Below are 20,625 nucleotides of genomic sequence, written 5' to 3'. Positions count from 1 at the left end.
TGAACCGGTGTAGACTGGCTTATGCAGAATTGGGCACATCTGTGCCCAAGAAAGCATTTCCAGAGGCTGGGGGAGGCTACCCCTCCCCTGCCTTCACACCATTTTCCAAAGGGAGAGGGTGTAACACCCTCTCTCAGAGGAAGTCCTTTGTTCTGCCATCCTGGGACAAGCCTGGCTTGACCCCAGGGGGGCAGAAACCTGTCTGAGGGGTTGGCAGCAGCAGCAGCTGCAGTGAAACCCCAGAAAAGGCAGTTTGGCAGTACCAGGGTCTGTGCTACAGACCACTGGGATCATGGAATTGTGCCAACAATGCCAGGATGGCATAGAGGGGGCAATTCCATGATCTTAGACATGTTACATGGCCATATTCGGAGTTACCATTGTGAAGCTACATATAGGTATTGACCTATATGTAGTGCACATGTGTAATGGTGTCCCCGCACTCACAAAGTTCAGGGAATTGGCCCTGAACAATGTGGGGGCACCTTGGCTAGTGCCAGGGTGCCCTCACACTAAGTAACTTTGCACCTAACCTTTTCCAGGTAAAGGTTAGACATATAGGTGACTTATAAGTTACTTAAGTGCAGTGAAAAATGGCTGTGAAATAACGTGGACGTTATTTCACTCAGGCTGCAGTGGCAGGCCTGTGTAAGAATTGTCAGAGCTCCCTATGGGTGGCAAAAGAAATGCTTCAGCCCATAGGGATCTCCTGGAACCCCAATACCCTGGGTACCTCAGTACCATATACTAGGGAATTATAAGGGTGTTCCAGTAAGCCAATGTAAATTGGTAAAATTGGTCACTAGCCTGTTAGTGACAATTTGAAAGAAATGAGAGAGCATAACCACTGAGGTTCTGATTAGCAGAGCCTCAGTGAGACAGTTAGTCACTACACAGGTAACACATTCAGGCACACTTATGAGCACTGGGGCCCTGGTGAACAGGGTCCCAGTGACACATACATCTAAAACAACATATATACAGTGAAAAATGGGGGTAACATTCCAGGCAAGATGGTACTTTCCTACACGACCCACCTAGGTTTAAAGGGCACGAGGCATGGACGATTTTTTATTGTAATATTAGATATGCTTTCAATTGGCTGTGAATTAACACACTAACAATCTCTACAATGTTTTGTGTTCCTCACTAACGGCAATATTTGTAAAATGCCATGACCTTGACCACTCCCTACGATATATCTTTATCATACTACGGCCACAATGTTGATCTGCCCATAAAAATGGCAGACGCAGAACAGCACTGGAGTCTGGAGTTGTAACACTTTCCAGAGTGTGGCGTTGGCCCATGGCATCCATTCAGTAAAATCACAAGCCTTTTGTAAAATCTTAGTTTTTGAAACCAGTGATTTTAGCAAATTTGAGAAACACCTTACGTGAGCACCAGATTACTATACACAAAATAAGATTATTTTTATGCACAGGAGTTTAAGTGAGTTGCTCAGACTCACAGAATGTTGAGCTGATACCTGGACTTGAACCTATTACCCCCATATCCAAAATCAGCAGCTCTGGCTGGTAGGCCACATCCATATTTCTCAGTTTGTGTGTGAAAATCATACACAAGTGGGATGATTGTGTATGATCACATATAGTGAGCATATTTTCTTTTCAAATGGCTTTGCAAAGTAAAAAAACTTCAGAAAAAAGTACTGGAATTTTCAACCGGAGTCTTGCTTGTGAATACTTGCAAGGTTTTGTTTTAAAACTGGATTTAGGGACATATTTCAGCATCTTTGCACCAGTGATGCTGGAAAAAGTTTCAGAGTGGGGGTGCTGACGCCAGTATTATATCACTGAATTCTTAGGGATTGTGAAAAAACTGATAAAACTCTAGAGCTCACATATTCAATGAAAAGTCATCATTTGCACATCACTTGTTTTCGATCCTATTAAAATCTTTGTTTCCATCACACTTCAGAATTAAAAATATGAGCTTGATTTTTCCTTTCCTAACTGTTGATATACTCTGAAATGAGTGTACATCTCATTAAGAGGAATTTAAATTTTATTGTATGTTAAAAAAATTAAATCTTATAGCCTTTCCTTTCACACTCATTGTACCCAGCAACTTTTGTCACATAGTTTAACTAAAAAACTCCTATCAGTTTGCAGTTATGGAAAGAAAAGTAAACACCAATCCCCATGTTACAAAAATAAGCAGCGCTTTGTAGAAGACATAGCCTGACATTTGTGGCCAGATGTAGCAAAGGGTTTTTCCCATTCTGTGTCAATGGGGAAATGTGTTCCTACATATGGCCCTAGATCATTGTCTTCGAAGCCCATGAAATGTGACAAGATAAATGCAAAATTTAAAGGTATCTTCATTTGTTGGTTGTTCACTTTCCGAATACCAGGACTTTTGCAACCCACCAAATATCGGTTTGCACCACACCAGTGCTTTGTCACTAGGGGTGGACATAACTGCTGATTTTCTCACTAGTGTAATTACCGTAAAATTATGTGAGAAGCGCGATCCATCATTTAGTGCTATTTTCTTAGTTTAAATGCAACCTGGCATCGAAAATAAGCCAGAGGAAGGATTTTGTGCCAATAAAATAGCACTAAATACTACAGGACACTCACAGCAGTGGCCAGCAAGCACTCGCTCTCTCTTAGTTCATTGTTCCTATGCTCCTCGGTAGGACTTTTTCCCCAAATTACTCTTAAATACTCAACATGGAGTAACCGCATAGCTTCGCATCACAAGAGTAATGTATAACTACTGAAATTACTCCTATTACTCTGGTATAATTAAAAGTTTCACCCAGGCCTACCTGAGACACACAGCTTGGAAAACGCTGTCCTAGATCAATAAGCATTTTTGAACTCACAGGAGTTGTATTGAGCATCCAGAGTACAGCCCTCCTCACGATTTTCTTTTAGTCCACCAGACATTAGCTGCATAGGTAAGGTCTACGGTTGTATATTTTGATACCCTGTGCTTCTTTTGCAAGCACCTTTGCTAACTGCCTTGATTGATGGCCAAGGACCCTTTTAAGCAAGTGGGTGTGAATGCATGATGAAAACTGTTGCTGCCAACTCCAAATGGAAGTATAATAAAAAGTAATATTATATAGCTCATATATTTTATTGCTCAAAGTGAGTTAGAATACCTAGCACAGTGTATGTTAGCATGGGGATGATTTCCGAATACAAAAGTAGTCAGAAAGCAATTGAGCAGACTGAGCACGAGCCATAGTGACATGAGTAATATTGTACTTTTAAGGCAAAGGGGTAGTGATTGTCATGGCCCAGTGTCTAGGAGGTGCCGGAACAAGTAACTGACCGTCCAATGTGCCACTGACTGAGTTACCTTGTTGGCTACATAAAACGTGTATTTTTACACACATGAATAACTAAATATAAAAAGACAAGATTCATTGACTCAACACACACATCAGCAAATCTCCTTTGAGACATTTTTTTTATTCCAAAAACATTTGTTAAAGAAGGAATTGAAAAAAGTATTTCATCTGGTTATCGGCTATATATATATATATATATATATATATATATATATATATATATATATATATTTGTGTGTGTCTGTCAGTCACACCAGCCAGTATAATGAAAGGGGGGTGGTTCCTGCATGTTCTCCTGCAGCCACACAAGATTCTCTCAACACAGAGACTTTCCTTCCTTTGCATTCAAAGCACATGTCCTGCCCAGGTTTACCCCTTGCAGCAGGAGCTCAGTGAATTGTTCCAGTCCGCAGCAGGTGGTGAGAGGGGCAATAAAGCCGTAGATTCCCCCCAGGAAGATGCTGATGGGCCAGCCCAGAAAGATCAACACCAGCAGCCAAAATATACACCAGAAGAGGCACTTGCAGTCCGCCATCTTGGATCTGGAAAGGGAAAGTAAAGTGCAAGTCAATTACACACACTTCCGGGTCTTGCAGGAAATACTGATGGAGACGGTTGTGAGAGTTCACACAATTCACATCCCAACTCATTCTATTCTGTTTATGTGAATCTGTGCATTACCAGATATTTTTTAAAAGTGACCATGCCTTGAGGAAATTCTCATTGGAGATTGTTAAGACTATAGTTTGTGTCTCTTTAAAGAGGGGAACTTTTAAGTGCACATCCAACACAAATGTCTCTGATTGTGACCATTGACAGAAAAGTAATTGGTAGAAAAATAACATAGCCTGATAAAACAAATAATCTTGGGTTAAAATAATGTCTGATACAACGTTTGACTATAATGTTGAATATATTTGTAGTACAAAAACATTTTAGGTTACTGATGTAGGAAGAATAGGAACACATCATATACATCACATACATACAAACATAAGTTCCCAAATCCCAATACAAACATTTTAGGCTAGGGATAGTTGTAAACTAATGTAAGTAGTGAAAGGCTTAATACATGACATGCTAAAAAAGAAAAGACAGACTGTGGGTTCAATAGAAAAGGCAGGTCATATTTAGGACAAACAAACACTTATTACTTAGGAAACTTATACACATTCTGCATTGTTACGTTAGCTGTGCTGAAACACACAAGAGGCCCAAGCCACATTAGAATGAGAGTTTTTATTTAAAGCTGCACCAACAGTCGCTTTCAAAATGTTCACATAGCACGAACAGGGTGGAACAAAAGGGTTTATCCTGCCTTAGCACAAGGGTCCTAAAAACCACAAGTCATTCATAGCATTAGTACAAGGCAGGACTACCGTGAGCATCAGGTAAAATATAATCACTGGTCGTGCAGAAAGATAGAGATGCAGAATGATGTCAGTGTTACTTACCCACCAATGAGGTGACCAGTAATCGTGCATGTGCTCTTGTCAAGAGGTACCCCTCCCCTATTATCTTATCTGTACTGCTTGTTCTTGCTTACGTCAATGATGAACTTGTCAGCATAGTTTTTTGTGGTTTTTACAGTATAAATCCCACTGCTTGTGAACTAGAACTTTGAACTTCAGTCATTGCCTCTATGTTGAAACTGCCTGTTGTTCCCAGCTGCAAATCGATTAAACCTATATTATTGTGTCAAATTGATCTGTCTTATTTTATTAACAGATTTCCCTCTAACATTACAATTGGGAACAACATTTGTTTTTAAAGTGGGATTCAAAACTAAAATTAAATATCTATTTTTGGAACTTTTTTTGAAAAACGTGTTGTTTATCAAAAGTACAAAAACACAACTTATATTTGTGACACAAAACAAGTTTCGAAGTTCGAATGTTTCTTTTACACAGAGATGCATGTGCTTACACATTTCTCCTGCTTAATCACAGGTCTTCCCTGGAAAATATTTTTTTGCAAGGATTCCGAAAGGAAACAACACAACATCTACAGTCGCCCCAATATTATTTATTTGATGATGGTTTGCGGCATGCTGACGTTGTTGGGTAGATAAACGCCTGAAGAGCCGGTTGACTTGAGTAATATACTCAAAGGAAGTGTGAAAAAGTTATAATGCACCGTGTGCACGTTAGCTCTGTCCAGTACCCTGCAGTACTCTTCAATCTATGCCTTTCATTGCACTTTGTTAAAGGTCTGTACAAAGAGCTGGTTTCCAGAGTTTTCAAAAAGTTTTTGTTTCATTGTATTAACAGTCACCCAGGCTGGCATGTACAGTCCTAGATTTGTAAAACAGAAATAGACTGCCCGGGTCTCTGTGACTGATCATCAATTCACAGAGGTCAGACTGTATCCGTTTATTGGAGAAGTAATATAACTATCACATTGAGATCTTGAATATAGGGATCCAGCTGTGTAAAGGAAGTTATTATGACTCATTTTAGATGTAAATCACTGAATGATATGCCTGCACCATCCTTTGAGTCTCTACTGCCAATTCAATAGGTCCCACAGCTTGAGTTGGGGGGGAGGGATTATATATTATACACCCTTCTTTTTAGTAAACCTGCGAGGGTGGGCGGAGAGGACAGGCCGAGAGACGTCCTTTGTGCCCTGTGTGTTTTTGTGAAGGTAAGAGAAGTGGGCAGGCCACAAAACTGTTTTTAACTCCTTTTTTGGTAAACCTCCACTGGAGGGCAAGACACTGAGGAGCTGCCTACCCGCTTTTAGGGCCTGCCTAGAGAAAGGTCTATCTGTGCGTCAGAGCTCCTTTGATGAGCAAAAGCAATACCTAAAGAAGGGCCCCAACCATTGGATGTTATCCAGTGTGTCTTCTGCAGTCATTGGTTGATTTGAATTGACTCCCTAAGGCCAATGTTTGATGAAGGTGTCATTCAAAGCTTGAATTTTGCCACAAACCTGCCTGCCAGTGCTCCTCTGTCCTACAGTTACCTCCACAAGGGAGTTGATCAACTCGTCCACTTCTTCGTCACCGCAGTAAATCGACTCGTCACTCTGTAGTCAAGCCAGGGAACTGGACACAAAATTATAGTATGCGACTTGGTTCAGTGACTCGCCACTGATACCGGGGGCCATACTATAGAGAAGAAGTACTGCCCTGAGCTTCAGGGGTGCCGACAGGTCTTTAAGTGGTAGCACTGAGAGCAGAGCGTGTCAGTGTATCCCATTGCAATTAATGCACCGCCCCCAGCAGAGCAGTGAGCCTGAGCGTTTCCTTGGAACAGTGAATTAGTGGAAGTGGGGGGGGGACTGAGTCTTAGAAGCCACCGGTCCACCTTTCACTGTGCAGGAGGCAACCTGGTCTGCATTTAAAGGGGGGGTGCCCGAGATTCCCTTGCAAGTTGTTGCAGTAAATAACTGCTCTCACCTGTAAAGGAATATTTCTGGGGATGGTGTGGGGTCCTTCAGATGTCCTCTCCCTTTCATGGGAGAGTGGGACATACGGACAGTGGGACACTTCTTTGAGGTGCACAGTCAGGCCGCCCCCTATTTCACCTCTGTGCCATACAGGGGAGGGAGTGGCCCCCTTGTGATTGCACCAGGGATACATGTCCACTGCTGCGATCTGTAATACGCAAGCATCTTTTATAACGCAAGCAGCATCTTTTTATAACAGAAACATGTTTTATAACACAAGCATCTTTTATAATACAAGCATACACAAGCATCTTTTATAATACAAGCATACACAAGCATCTTTTACAATACAAGCATCTTTTATAACACAAGCATACTCAAGCATATTTTATAACACAAGCATACACAAGTATCATTTATAATACAAGCATGCACACGCATCTTTTATAACACAAGCATACACATGCATCTTTTATAACACAAGCATACACAAGCATCTTTTAGAATTCAAGCATACACAAGCATCTTTTAGAATACAAGCATACACAAGCATCTTTTACAATACAAGCATGCACAAGCATCTTTTATAACACAAGCATACACAAGCATCTTTTATAACACAAGCATATACAAGCATCTTTTAGAATACAAGCATATTTTATAATACAACAATACACAAGCATCTTTTATAACACAAGCATCTTTTATAATACAAGCATACACAAGCATCTTTTACAATACAAGCATGCACAAACATCTTTTATAACACAAGCATACACAAGCATCTTTTATAACTCAAGCATACACAAGCATCTTTTAGAATACAAGCATCTTTTATAACACAAGCATACACAAGCATCTTTTATAATACAAACATGCATAAGCATCTTTTACAACACAAGCATCTTTTATAACACAAGCATACACAGGCATCTTTTAGAATACAAGCATACACAAGCATCTTTTATAACACAAGCATCTTTTATAACACAAGCATTTTTTAGAATACAACCATACACAAGCATCTTTTAGAATACAAGCATCTTTTAGAATACAAGCATACACAAGCATCTTTTATAACAAAAGCATACACATGCATCTTTTATAACACAAGCATACACATGCATCTTTTATAACACAAGCATACACAAGCATCTTTTAGAATTCAAGCATCTTTTATAACACAAGCATACACAAGCATCTTTTAGAATACAAGCATACACAAGCATCTTTTATAACACAAGCATCTTTTATAACACAAGCATTTTTTAGAATACAACCATACACAAGCATCTTTTAGAATACAAGCATCTTTTAGAATACAAGCATACACAAGCATCTTTTATAACAAAAGCATACACATGCATCTTTTATAACACAAGCATACACATGCATCTTTTATAACACAAGCATACACAAGCATCTTTTAGAATTCAAGCATCTTTTATAACACAAGCGTACACAAACATCTTTTATAACACAAGCATACACAAGCATCTTTAAGAATACAAGCATACACAAAACACTTTTATAATACAAGCATACACAAGCATCTTTTATAATACAAGCATACACAAGCATCTTTTATAACACAAGCATACACAAGCATCTTTTATAAAACAAGCATCTTTTATAACACAAGCATACACATGCATCTTTTATAACACAAGCATACACAAGCATCTTTTAGAATTCAAGCATCTTTTATAACACAAGCATGCACAAGCATCTTTTATAACACAAGCATACACATGCATCTTTTATAACACAGGCATCTTTTAGAATTCAAGCATCTTTTATAACACAAGCGTACACAAACATCTTTTATAACACAAGCATACACAAGCATCTTTTAGAATACAAGCATACACAAAACACTTTTATAATACAAGCATACACAAGCATCTTTTATAATACAAGCATACACAAGCATCTTTTATAACACAAGCATACACAAGCATCTTTTATAAAACAAGCATCTTTTATAACACAAGCATACACATGCATCTTTTATAACACAAGCATACACAAGCATCTTTTAGAATTCAAGCATCTTTTATAACACAAGCATGCACAAGCATCTTTTATAACACAAGCATACACATGCATCTTTTATAACACAGGCATCTTTTAGAATTCAAGCATCTTTTATAACACAAGCATACACAAACATCTTTTATAACACAAGCATACACAAGCCTCTTTTAGAATACAAGCATACACAAACATCTTTTATACCACAAGCATCTTTTATAACACAAGCATCTTTTACAATACAAGCATATTTTATAATACAAGCATCTTTTATAACACAAGCATCCACAAGCATCTTTTACAATACAAGCATGCACAAGCATCTTTTATAACACAAGCATACACAAGCATCTTTTATAACACAAGCATATACAAGCATCTTTTAGAATACAAGCATATTTTATAATACAACAATACTCAAGCATCTTTTATAACACAAGCATCTTCTATAATACAAGCATACACAAGCATCTTTTAGAATACAAGCATGCACAAGCATCTTTTAGAATACAAGCATACACAAGCATCTTTTATAACACAAGCATACACAAGCATCTTTTATAACTCAAGCATACACAAGCATCTTTTAGAATACAAGCATCTTTTATAACACAAGCATACACAAGCATCTTTTATAATACAAACATGCACAAGCATCTTTTACAACACAAGCATACACAAGCATCTTTTATAACGCAAGCATCTTTTATAACACAAGCATACACAAGCATTTTTTAGAATACAAGCATACACAAGCATCTTTTAGAATACAAGCATAAACAAGCATCTTTTATAATACAAGCATACACAAGCATCTTTTATAACACAAGCGTACACAAGCATCTTTTAGAATACAAGCATACACAAGCATCTTTTATCACACAAGCATACACAAACATCTTTTATAATACAAGCATACACAAGCATCTTTTATAACACAAGCATACACAAGCATCTTTTAGAATACAAGCATAAACAAGCATCATTTATAACACAAGCATACACAAGCATCTTTTAGAATACAAGCATACACAAGCATCTTTTGGAATACAAGCATACACAAGCATATTTTAGAATACAAGCATAAACAAGCATATTTTAGAATACAAGCATAAACAAGCATCTTTTATAACAGAAGCATACACAATCATATTTTATAACACAAGCATACACAGGCATCTCTTAGAATACAAGCATACACAAGCATCTTTTATAACACAAGCATCTTTTATAACACAAGCATACACAAGCATTTTTTAGAATACAAGCATACACAAGCATCTTTTATAATACAAGCATACACAAGCATCTTTTATAACGCAAGCATACACAAGCATCTTTTATAACACAAGCATACACAAGCATCTTTTATAACACAAGCATACACAAGCATCTTTTATAATGCAAGCATACACAAGCATCTTTTAGAATGCAAGCATACACAAGCATCTTTTATAACACAAGCATACACAAGCATCTTTTATAACACAAGCATACACAAGCATCTCTTAGAATACAAGCATCTTTTAGAATACAAGCATAAACAAGCATCTTTTAGAATACAAGCATAAACAAGCATCTTTTATAACACAAGGATCTTTTATAATTCAAGCATACACAAACATCTTTTATAATACAAGCATACACAAGCATCTTTTATAACACAAGCATACACAAACATCTTTTAGAATACAAGCATAAACAAGCATCTTTTATAACACAAGTATACACAATCATATTTTATAACACAAGCATACACAAGCATCTTTTAGAATACAAGCATACACAAGCATCTTTTGGAATACAAGCATACACAAGCATATTTTAGAATAGAAGCATCTTTTATAATACAAGCCTACACAAGCATCTTTTATAACACAAGGATACACAAGCATCTTTTGTAATACAAGCATATTTTAGAATACAAGCATACACAAACATCTTTTAGAATACAAGCATACACAAACATCTTTTATAACACAAGGATACACAAGCATCTTTTATGACACAAGCATCTTTTATAACACAAGCATACACAAGCATCTTTTAGAATGCAAGTATACACAAGCATCTTTTATAACACAAGCATACACAAGCATTTTTTAGAATACAAGCATACACAAGCATCTTTTAGAATACAAGCATAAACAAGCATCTTTTATAATACAAGCATACACAAGCATCTTTTATAACACAAGCATACACAAGCATCTTTTAGAATACAAGCATACACAAGCATCTTTTATCACAAAAGCATACACAAACATCTTTTATAATACAAGCATACACAAGCATCTTTTATAACACAAGCATACACAAGCATCTTTTAGAATACAAGCATAAACAAGCATCATTTATAACACAAGCATACACAAGCATCTTTTAGAATACAAGCATACACAAGCATCTTTTGGAATACAAGCATACACAAGCATCTTTTGGAATACAAGCATATTTTAGAATACAAGCATAAACAAGCATATTTTAGAATACAAGCATAAACAAGCATCTTTTATAACACAAGCATACACAATCATATTTTATAACACAAGCATACACAGGCATCTTTTAGAATACAAGCATACACAAGCATCTTTTATAACACAAGCATCTTTTATAACACAAGCATACACAAGCATTTTTTAGAATACAAGCATACACAAGCATCTTTTAGAATACAAGAATAAACAAGCATCTTTTATAATACAAGCATACACAAGCATCTTTTATAACGCAAGCATACACAAACATCTTTTATAACACAAGCATACACAAGCATCTTTTATAACACAAGCATACACAAGCATCTTTTATAATACAAGCATACACAAGCATCTTTTAGAATGCAAGCATACACAAGCATCTTTTATAACACAAGCATACACAAGCATCTTTTATAACACAAGCATACACAAGCATCTTTTAGAATACAAGCATACACAAGCATCTTTTAGAATACAAGCATAAACAAGCATCTTTTATAACACAAGCATCTTTTATAATTCAAGCATACACAGACATCTTTTATAATTCAAGCATACACAAACATCTTTTATAACACAAGCATACACAAACATATTTTAGAATACAAGCATAAACAAGCATCTTTTATAACACAAGTATACACAATCATATTTTAGAACACAAGCATACACAAGCATCTTTTAGAATACAAGCATACACAAGCATCTTTTGGAATACAAGCATACACAAGCATATTTTAGAATAGAAGCATCTTTTATAATACAAGCCTACACAAGCATCTTTTATAACACAAGGATACACAAGCATCTTTTGTAATACAAGCATATTTTAGAATACAAGCATACAAAAACATCTTTTAGAATACAAGCATACACAAACATCTTTTATAACACAAGGATACACAAGCATCTTTTATGACACAAGCATCTTTTATAACACAAGCATCTTTTAGAATGCAAGTATACACAAGCATCTTTTATAACACAAGCATCTTTTATAACACACGCATCTTTTCTAAAGCAATCATACACAAGCATATTTTCGAATACAAGCATACACAAGCATCTTTTATAACACAAGCATCTTTTAGAATGCAAGCTTCTTTTATAACACAAGCATACACAAGCATGTTTTATAATAGGATACACAAGCATCTTTTATAATACAAGCATGCACAAGCATCTTTTAGAATACAAGCATACACAAGCATCTTTTATAACACAAGCATCTTTTAGAATACAAGCATCCACAAGCATATTTTAGAATACAAGCATAAACAAGCATCTTTTATAATACAAGCATACACAAGCATCTTTTATAACACAAGCATACACAAGCATCTTTTATAATACAAGCATACACAAGCATCTTTTATAACACAAGCATCTTTTAGAATACAAGCATAAAAAAGCATATTTTATAACACAAGCATACACAAGCATCTATTGTAACGCAAGCATCTTTTATAACACAAGCATACACAAGCATCTTTTATAATACAAGCATTTTTTATAATACAAGCATACACAAGCATACACTAGCATCTTTTGGAATACAAGCATACACAAGCATATTTTAGAATACAAGCATCTTTTATAATACAAGCCTACACAAGCATCTTTTATAACACAAGCATACACAAGCATCTATTGTAATACAAGCATACACAAGCATCTTTTATAACACAATCATCTATTATAAAGCAAGCATCTTTTATAACACAAGCATCTTTTATAACGCAAGCATACACAAGCATCTTTTGGAATACAAGCATACACAAGCATATTTTAGAATACAAGCATCTTTTGTAATGCAAGCCTACACAAGCATATTTTGGAATGCAAGCATCTTTTATAACACAAGCATACACAAGCATGTTTTATAATAGAAGGATACACAAGCATCTTTTATAATACAAGCATCTTTTATAACACAATCATCTATTATAAAGCAAGCATCTTTTATAACACAAGCATCTTTTATAACGCAAGCATACACAAGCATCTTTTGGAATACAACCATACACAAGCATATTTTAGAATACAAGCATCTTTTGTAATGCAAGCCTACACAAGCATATTTTGGAATGCAAGCATCTTTTATAACACAAGCATACACAAGCATGTTTTATAATAGAAGGATACACAAGCATCTTTTATAATACAAGCATCTTTTAGAATACAAGCATACACAAGCATCTTTTATAATACAAGCATTTTTTATAATACAAGCATACACAAGCATCTTTTGGAATACAAACATACACAAGCATCTTTTATAACACAAGCATACACAATCATATTTTATAACACAAGGATACACAAGCATCTTTTAGAATACAAGCATACACAAGCATCTTTTAAAACACAAGCATACACAAGCATCTATTATAACGCAAGCATCTTTTATAACACAAGCATGCACAAGCATCTTTTATAACACAAGGATACACAAGCATCTTTTATAATACAAGCATTTTTTATAATACAAGCATACACAAGCATCTTTTGTAATACAAGCATACACAAGCATCTTTTAGAATACAAGCATACACAAACATCTTTTATAACACAAGGATACACAAGCATCTTTTATGACACAAGCATACACAAGCATCTTTTAGAATACAAGCATACACAAGCATCTTTTATAACACAAGCATACACAAGCATCTTTTATAATACAAGCCTACACAAGCATCTTTTGTAATACAAGCATACACAACTATCTTTTATAACACAAGCATACACAATCATATTTTATAACACAAGGATACACAAGCATCTTTTAGAATACAAGCATACACAAGCATCTTTTATAACACAAGCATACACAAGCATCTATTATAACGCAAGCATCTTTTATAACACAAGCATCTTTTATAACACAAGCATACACAAGCATCTTTTATAATACAAGCATTTTTTATAATACAAGCATACACAAGCATCTTTTGTAATACAAGCATACACAAGCATCTTTTAGAATACAAGCATACACAAGCATCTTTTATAACACAAGCATACACAAGCATCTTTTATAACACACACATCTTTTTTAAAGCAAGCATACACAAGCATATTTTTGAATACAAGCATACACAAGCATCTTTTATAACACAAGCATACACAAGCATATTTTTGAATACAAGCATACACAAGCATCATTTATAACACAAGCATACACAAGCATGTTTTATAATAGAAGGATACACAAGCATCTTTTATAATACAAGCATGCACAAGCATCTTTTAGAATACAAGCATACACAAGCATATCTTATAACACAAGCATCTTTTATAACACAAGCATACACAAGCGTCTTTTAGAATACAAGCATACACAAGCATATCTTAGAACACAAACATCTCTTAGAACACAAGCATCTTTTAGAACACAAGCATCTTTAGAACACAAGATACACAAGCATCTTTTATAACACAAGCATCTTTTAGAATACAAGCATACACAAGCATCTTTTAGAATACAAGCATACACAAGCATCTTTTAGAATACAATCATCTTTATAATAGAAGCATACACAAGCATCTTTTATAATACAAGCATACACAAGCATCTTTTAGAACACAAGCATACACAATCATCTTTTATAACACAAGCATACACAAGCATCTTTTAGAATACAAGCATACACAAGCATCTTTTATCACACAAGCATCTTTTATAACACAAGCATCTTTTAGAATACAAGCATAGACAAGCATCTTTTATAATACAAGCATCTTTTATAATACAAGCATACATAGGCATCTTTTAGAATACAAGCATCTTTTATAACACAAGCATCTTTTAGAATACAAGCATACACAAGCATCTTTTATAACACAAGCATGTTTTAGAAAACAAGCATACACAAGCATCTTTTAGAATACAAGCATCTTTTATAAAACAAGCATACACAAGCATCTTTTAGAATACAAGTATACACAAACATATTTTATAACACAAGCATCTTTTAGAATACAAGTATTCCCAAGCATCTTTTATAACACAAGCATCTTTTATAACACAAGCATACACAAGCATCTTTTATAACACACGCATCTTTTATAAAGAAGGCACACACAAGCATGTTTTATAACACAAGCATACACAAGCATGTTTTATAACACAAGCGTACACAAGCATCTTTTAGAATAGAAGGATGCACAAGCATCTTTTATAATACAAGCATGCACAAGCATCTTTTAGAATACAATCATACACAAGCATATCTTATAACACAAGCATACACAAGCATCTTTTAGAATACAAGCATACACAAGCATCTTTTATAACACAAGCATCTTATTACTCAAGCACCTTTTGTAATACAAGCCTCTTTTAGAATACAAGCATACACAAGCATCTTTTGTAATACAAGCCTACACAAGCATCTTTCAGAATACAAGCATACACAAACATCTTTTATAACACAAGCATACACAAGCAACTTTTAGAATACAAGCATACACAAGCATCTTTTATAACACAAGCATACACAAGCATCTTTCAGAATGCAAGCTTCTTTTATAACACAAGCATGTTTTATAATAGAAGGATACACAAGCATCTTTTATAATACAAGCATGCACAAGCATCTTTTAGAATACAAGCATACACAAGCATCTCTTATAACACAAGCATCTTTTATAACACAAGCATACACAAGCGTCTTTTAGAATACAAGCATACACAAGCATCTTTTAGAATACAAGCATAAACAAGCATCTTTTATAACACAAGCATACACAAACATCTTTTATAATACAAGCATACACAAGCATCTTTTATAACACAAGCATACACAAGCATCTTTTAGAATACAAGCATAAACAAGCATCATTTATAACACAAGCATACACAATCATATTTTATAACACAAGCATACACAAGCATCTTTTAGAATACAAGCATACACAAGCATCTTTTGGAATACAAGCATACACAAGCATATTTTAGAATACAAGCATAAACAAGCATCTTTTATAACACAAGCATACACAATCATATTTTATAACACAAGCATACACAGGCATCTTTTAGAATACAAGCATACACAAGCATCTTTTATAACACAAGCATACACAAGCATTTTTTAGAATACAAGCATACACAAGCATCTTTTAGAATACAAGAATAAACAAGCATCTTTTATAATGCAATCATACACAAGCATCTTTTATAACGCAAGCATACACAATCATCTTTTATAATACAAGCATACACAAGCATCTTTTATAAGACAAGCATCTTTTATAATACAAGCATACACAAGCATCTTTTAGAATACAAGCATACACAAGCATCTTTTATAACACAAGCATACACAAGCATCTTTTATAACACAAGCATACACAAGCATCTTTTAGAATACAAGCATACACAAGCATCTTTTAGAATACAAGCATAAACAAGCATCTTTTATAACACAAGCATCTTTTATAATACAAGCATACACAAACATCTTTTATAATACAAGCATACACAAGCATCTTTTATAACACAAGCATACACAAACATCTTTTAGAATACAAGCATAAACAAGCATCTTTTATAACACAAGCATACACAATCATATTTTATAACACAAGCATACACAAGCATCTTTTGGAATACAAGCATACACAAGCATATTTTAGAATACAAGCATCTTTTATAATACAAGCCTACACAAGCATCTTTTATAACACAAGGATACACAAGCATCTTTTGTAATACAAGCATATTTTAGAATACAAGCATACACAAACATCTTTTAGAATACAAGCATACACAAACATCTTTTATAACACAAGGATACACAAGCATCTTTTATGACACAAGCATCTTTTATAACACAAGCATACACAAGCATCTTTTAGAATGCAAGTATACACAAGCATCTTTTATAACACAAGCATACACAAGCATCTTTTATAACACACGCATCTTTTATAAAGCAATCATACACAAGCATATTTACGAATACAAGCATACACAAGCATCTTTTATAACACAAGCATCTTTTAGAATGCAAACTTCTTTTATAACACAAGCATACACAAGCATGTTTTATAATAGGATACACAAGCATCTTTTATAATACAAGCATGCACAAGCATCTTTTAGAATACAAACATACACAAGCATCTTTTATAACACAAGCATCTTTTATAACACAAGCATACACAAGCATCTTTTAGAATATAAGCATCCACAAGCATCTTTTAGAATACAAGCATAAACAAGCATCTTTTATAATACAAGCATACACAAGCATCTTTTATAACACATGCATTCACAAACATCTTTTATAATACAAGCATACACAAGCATCTTTTATAACACAAGCATCTTTTAGAATACAAGCATAAACAAGCATCTTTTATAACACAAGCATACACAAGCATCTTTTATAATACAAGCATTTTTTATAATACAAGCATACACAAGCATCTTTTGGAATACAAGCATACACAAGCATATTTTAGAATACAAGCATCTTTTATAATACAAGCCTACACAAGCATCTTTTATAACACAAGCATCTATTGTAATACAAGCATACACAAGCATCTTTTATAACACAATCATCTATTATAAAGCAAGCATACACAAGCATCTTTTGGAATACAAGCATACACAAGCATATTTTAGAATACAAGCATCTTTTGTAATGCAAGCCTACACAAGCATATTTTAGAATGCAAGCATCTTTTATAACACAAGCATACACAAGCATGTTTTATAATAGAAGGATACACAAGCATCTTTTATAATACAAGCATGCACAAGCATCTTTTAAAATACAAGCATATTTTATAACATAAGCATCTATTATAACGCAAGCATCTTTTATAACACAAGCATGCACAAGCATCTTTTATAACACAAGCATACACAAGCATCTTTTATAATATACAAGCATACACAAGCATCTTTTGGAATACAAACATACACAAGCATCTTTTATAACACAAGCATACACAATCATATTTTATAACACAAGGATACACAAGCATCTTTTAGAATACAAGCATACACAAGCATCTTTTAAAACACAAGCATACACAAGCATCTATTATAACGCAAGCATCTTTTATAACACAAGCATACACAAGCATCTTTTATAACACAAGCATACACAAGCATCTTTTAAAATACAAGCATTTTTTATAATACAAGCATACACAAGCATACACAAGCATACACAAGCATCTTTTGTAATACAAGCATACACAAGCATCTTTTAGAATACAAGCATAAACAGACATCTTTTATAACACAAGGATACACAAGCATCTTTTATGACACAAGCATACACAAGCATCTTTTAGAATACAAGCATACACAAGCATCTTTTATAACACAAGCATCTTTTATAATACAAGCCTACACAAGCATCTTTTGTAATACAAGCATACACAAGTATCTTTTATAACACAAGCATATTTTATAACTCAAGGATACACAAGCATCTTTTAGAATACAAGCATACACAAGCATCTTTTATAACACAAGCATACACAAGCATCTTTTATAACACAAGCATCTTTTATAACACAAGCATACACAAGCATCTTTTATAACACAAGCATCTTTTATAATACAAGCATTTTTTATAATAAAAGCAAACACAAGCATCTTTTGTAATACAAGCATACACAAGCATCGTTTAGAATACAAGCATACACAAACATCTTTTATAACACAAGCATACACAAGCATCTTTTATAACACACACATCTTTTTTAAAGCAAGCATACACAAGCATCTTTTCGAATACAAGCATACACAAGCATCTTTTATAACACAAGCATACACAAGCATATTTTCGAATACAAGCATACAAAAGCATAATTTATAACACAAGCATACACAAGCATCTTTTAGAATGCAAGCTTCTTTTATAACACAAGCATACACAAGCATGTTTTATAATAGAAGGATACACAAGCATCTTTTATAATACAAGCATGCACAAGCATCTTTTAGAATACAAGCATACACAAGCATCTCTTATAACACAAGCATCTTTTACAACACAAGCATACACAAGCGTCTTTTAGAATACAAGCATACACAAGCATATCTTATAACACAAACATCTCTTAGAACACAAACATCTCTTAGAACACAAACATCTCTTAGAACACAAGCATCTTTTAGAACACAAGCATCTTTTAGAACACAAGATACACAAGCATCTTTTAGAACACAAGCATCTTTTAGAACACAAGCATCTTTTAGAATACAAGCATACACAAGCATCTTTTATAATACAAGCATCTTTTATAATACAAGCATACACAAGCATCTTTTAGAATACAAGCATACACAAGCATATTTTATAATACAATCATCTTTATAATACAAGCATACACAAGCATCTTTTATAATACAAGCATACACAAGCATCTTTTAGAACACAAGCATACACAATCATCTTTTATAACACAAGCATACACAAGCATCTTTTAGAATACAAGCATACACAAGCATCTTTTATAACCCAAGCATCTTTTATAACACAAGCATCTTTTAGAATACAAGCATACACAAGCATCTTTTATAATACAAGCATCTTTTATAATACAAGCATACACAGGCATCTTTTAGAATACAAGCATCTTTTAGAATACAAGCATAAACAAGCATCTTTTATAACACAAGCATACACAAGCATCTTTTAGAATACAAGCATACACAAGCATCTTTTATAACACAAGCATGTTTTAGAAAACAAGCATACACAAGCATCTTTTAGAATACAAGCATCTTTTATAAAACAAGCATACACAAGCATCTTTTAGAATACAAGTATACACAAACATCTTTTATAACACAAGCATCTTTTAGAATACAAGTATTCCCAAGCATCTTTTATAACACAAGCATCTTTTATAACACAAGCATACACAAGCATCTTTTATAACACACGCATCTTTTATAAAGAAGGCACACACAAGCATGTTTTATAACACAAGCATACACAAGCATGTTTTATAACACAAGCGTACACAAGCATCTTTTAGAATAGAAGGATGCACAAGCATCTTTTATAACACAAGCATACACAAGCATCTTTTATAACACACGCATCTTTTATAAAGAAGGCACACACAAGCATGTTTTATAACACAAGCATACACAAGCATGTTTTATAACACAAGCGTACACAAGCATCTTTTAGAATAGAAGGATGCACAAGCATCTTTTATAACACAAGCATACACAAGCATCTTTTAGAATACAAGCATACACAAGCATCTTTTATAACACAAGCATCTTATTACTCAAGCACCTTTTGTAATACAAGCCTCTTATAGAATACAAGCATACACAAGCATCTTTTGTAATACAAGCATACACAAGCATCTTTTAGAATACAAGCATACACAAAC

General features: G+C 34.2%; 1 long non-coding RNA gene across 1 annotated transcript in view; it reads right to left on the bottom strand.

Annotated features, from left to right (window-relative positions):
• Positions 1-3,428: 3,428 nt before the first annotated feature.
• LOC138260487 (uncharacterized) overlaps positions 3,429-20,625 on the bottom strand; it is a 109,791-nt gene continuing 92,594 nt past the window's right edge. The window contains exon 3 of the long non-coding RNA XR_011198861.1: positions 3,429-3,870. This is a non-coding gene — a long non-coding RNA (uncharacterized lncRNA). The remainder of the gene's footprint in view (positions 3,871-20,625) is intronic.

The sequence above is a fragment of the Pleurodeles waltl genome, chromosome 9 (genome assembly GCF_031143425.1).
Source record: "Pleurodeles waltl isolate 20211129_DDA chromosome 9, aPleWal1.hap1.20221129, whole genome shotgun sequence".
Taxonomy (NCBI): domain Eukaryota; kingdom Metazoa; phylum Chordata; class Amphibia; order Caudata; family Salamandridae; genus Pleurodeles; species Pleurodeles waltl.
The sequence above is the reverse complement of the archived record's forward strand: the minus strand, read 5'-3'. Positions and strand labels throughout refer to the sequence as shown.